Below are 3,770 nucleotides of genomic sequence, written 5' to 3' on the forward strand. Positions count from 1 at the left end.
CAGGGGAATCCAGACCCAACTTCCTTTCGTGAGTTAACACCTCAAGCAAGACAATGTATTACTTTAATTGAAGAAAAGCTTGCCTCTGCTCATATTCATTATATTGACTATAGTCAGCCGCTGCTGTTGATAATTTTCCCCTCCAAGCATAGTCCTACTGGAGTTTTTTGGCAGCAAGGACCCATCCTGTGGGTACATGAATATGTGTCACCTGTAAAAATTGTTATCTCATATCCATAAGCTGTGCTATATGTTATGAAAGGGTATAAGCTTAGTTTGCAAACTTTTGGAATGTTACCTGATAAGGTTATTGCACCGTATACCCAGGCAGAAATAACTTGGTTGCAAAATTTTGCTGAAGATTGGACTTTGATTTTATGCACTAATCCCTGCAAGTTAGACAATCATTATCCTTCCGATAAGTTAGTCACCTTCTTTAGAAATCATCCGATATGTTTCCCTAAAATTATTTCTTTGCAGCCTCTGGCAGGTGCACGAAATGTGTTCACTGATGGATTTTCCACCGGGAGAGCGGTAGTAGCCTCTCCTCCTGATTTTGATATTCAGTCTGTTAACACTAACTCTGCTCAGGTGGCTGAATTGGTTGCTGTTCAGATGGCCCTAGAGAAATATGCTGATATTCCATTTAATCTTTTTACTGACAGCCAGTATATAAGCAAAATTCTTGCACCGTTGGAAACTGCAGCTTATATTGCCTCTGTATCTCGAGTTCAGATGCAGTTATTGGCTATTCAAGCTTTGCTTTGGGCCCGATCTGTACCCATTTACGTAGGGCATTTGCGGGCTCATACTGACCTCCCTGGTCCTTTGAGTGAAGGAAATGCTTTGGCTGATCAGCTTACTCGTCAAATTTGTGTAGTGAGTCAGGAATCTTATGAAGCTGCAGAAAAAGCTCATAGTCGTTTTCATCTCAATGCTGGATCTCTAAGAGTTCATTTTAAGATATCTCGAGAGCAAGCCACTAATATTGTTAAAAAGTGCTCTCTGTGTACAGAACTTTTAACTGTTCCCCATTTGGGAGTTAATCCTCGTGGGCTTGCTCCTAATCATTTATGGCAAATGGATGTCACCCATGTTCCTTCTTTTGGGCACATGCAATATGTCCACGTAACCGTGGATACATATTCTCATCTCATTTTGGCCTCAGCTCACACAGGAGAAAGATTACGAGATGTTAGAAGTCAGTCTCCAGGCTTTTGCCTATATGGGAGTTCCTAAAACTGTAAAGACTGATAATGGACCAGCATATACTAGCACTGGCTTCACTAAATTTTGCTCTGAGTTTTCAATTTCTCACAAAATGGGAATACTTTATAATCCTCAAGGACAAGCTATAGTGGAGCGAGCGCATTGTACGCTCAAAGCCTATTTGCATAAAACATAAAAGGGGGAATATGGTTCCACCCCCAGAGAGCATTTATCTTTTATTTTATACATTTTAAATTTTTTGACTGTTGATGCTCAATCTCATACCGCCGCTGACAGGCATTGGCGGCCAGATTTTTCCGGGATGCCTCATGTAAAATGGAAGAATCTATCAGATGGCACCTGGTATGGTCCAGATCCCGTACTGGTGTGGGGTAGAGGGGCTGTTTGTGTTTTCCCGCAGGATGCTGGCAATCCAATATGGGTACCTGAGCGGCTGGTGCGTACAGAGCCAAGAGATCAAGGAGATTCTGGCTTGTCAACTGAAGAGTTGCGGGTTTCCTGAGGAGCTGGCTGCGATGGTCCGAGTGCCAAGGATTGCCCGTCTACCCATCTACCCTTCCCATGATACTGGCAGCCATTGCTGTTCCTACCACAGCAGCTAATGCTGCTGGATTCTTTTTAGTCAGTCAGTTGCTTCCTGCTAGCACAAGGATACCTTCTCAGGGCAGGTTGCAAATGCCGTAGACATTCAAATTGAGCTAAATTTGCAAATGAATATTGCAGTTAATTTTGCTCTTGGTTGTGGTAAAAGACCACTGCTAGATGTTACAGTATTAAGCTTATTGCTATTATTCACGGACCTTGAGGTGCGCAATTGACGAATTGGCTCTTAAAATTATTTTAGTTAGCTATACCAGGGTTCCTTTCACGAGCGCTGAGACCTTACTTAAAGGGCTCCAATTTGGGGCAGAATTATTAAGCATTGAGCAGGCACAGTCTCCTTAAGGGATGCTTACATGTGCTGGAGTAGCATCTTCATGGTTATGATGCCAGAGCCAAAGGCTAACTCAGGTCAATGCTGCCACATGGCAAGTCCTCTTAGCTATTGCCCCAGAGAATCTTTCAGCACAAATCTGGCTGAACTCTGTGATGGATGACTAGTGAGCCAATGACGGGAAAGGCTTTTGGGGGGCTGCCTCAACCTAAGACAGGAATGTGTTTTTGACCTGGATGCTTTCCCATGACGGGTAAGGGGTATTGCCTGACGTCCAATGCCACCCAAGACAAGCCTAGTCATAATTTATATTAAAGGGGGACCTGTAGCGCCCTGGTCTGCCTTTATTCCTGGGGCGCATCTCGAGGACAATTTCTGGTCAACAAGGCCTAGCATTCAGCCCTTATTCCTGGGGTGCATACAGTTTCTAGTCAGATGACTAGCATTCTCTTAGTTCCTGTATTTCCCCTACCCCTCCTGGTGAAGTTCCTGTATTTTCCCCTGCCCCACCTGGTGATTAGCTGCAGGGCATTCATTACATTGTTGATATGGTAATTTCCCACCTGCCTGGGCGGGGGGTCCTAGTGCTGCAGTTAGTTAGATAAGGACTTTCCCCAGTTTGAATATAAGGACTTTCCCCAGTCTGAATAAAGGGCATTCGCTTGATCTCCTATAGAATGACCCCGACCTCTTTGTGTGTTCTGTTCAATCTCCAGGTCCTTGCCGGACTTGCATTCGATACAGTGGTGCAGGAGCTGTACCGAGGGTGTAACACCAAAACCAGGTGTTACATTCCTCTTCCAGCATCCTATTCTGTTTACTCCTCCCACCTATATTTTAACCTATCAAGGCCAAGGAGTTCCTTTATTGCTTAACCAATGAAATCAACAGATTGTTATATGACACTCCCACATCACACCAAAGTTTAAGGGAAGACCCTATTGCTAAAAACACTTTCATCACAAGATGTAAAGAAATATCTGTTAAGAGCACTCAGTGTCTCAGCATGTGTGAAATGAGGACAGAGGTAAGCCAGAAATCGACTCTGAAAGTGAACACAAGCTTTTATGCTTCTGGGCCCTTTGACTAAGATCCAATGTGGAGAACACACACTTTGCCAGGCCACATGAACTCCAGATATTTTGACACAGCTAAATTAGGACCAGAGGTGCCAACTGCAGAGAAGGGAAGAGACTACCAAACCTTGGGCAATGCTTCACGTATTTCCACACAGGAATGGTGAACAAGAAACCCTTATTAACAGAATAACTGGCAGAGAAAACTACATGGCAGTGACTGTAAGCTATCCAAGGAGATAGAAACGTCATGGCAATATTTAAAGAAAATATATCCCAGCTCACAAGCAATAAGCTCACATTCTTGCCATCTTGAAATAAAGTAATTACCACTGAGCGCTTCACTTCAGGCAGAATCTGAGGCCTAATCTATGTAATATCAAGAGTGGACTATGTGGATAATTGACAGTCGGCCATCTTAACTATGCAATGTCTATCCCATAGGCATCTTTTCCACTTCTTTTTTTTAAACCAAAGGTTATTGTGTGTGTATGTGTGGTGTGTGTGTGTGTGTGTGTGTGTGTGTGTGT

Source organism: Alexandromys fortis, unplaced genomic scaffold, assembly GCF_014885135.2.
Source record: "Alexandromys fortis isolate MF-2015 unplaced genomic scaffold, M_Fortis_MF-2015_v1.1 scaffold_14, whole genome shotgun sequence".
Lineage (NCBI taxonomy): Eukaryota > Metazoa > Chordata > Mammalia > Rodentia > Cricetidae > Alexandromys > Alexandromys fortis.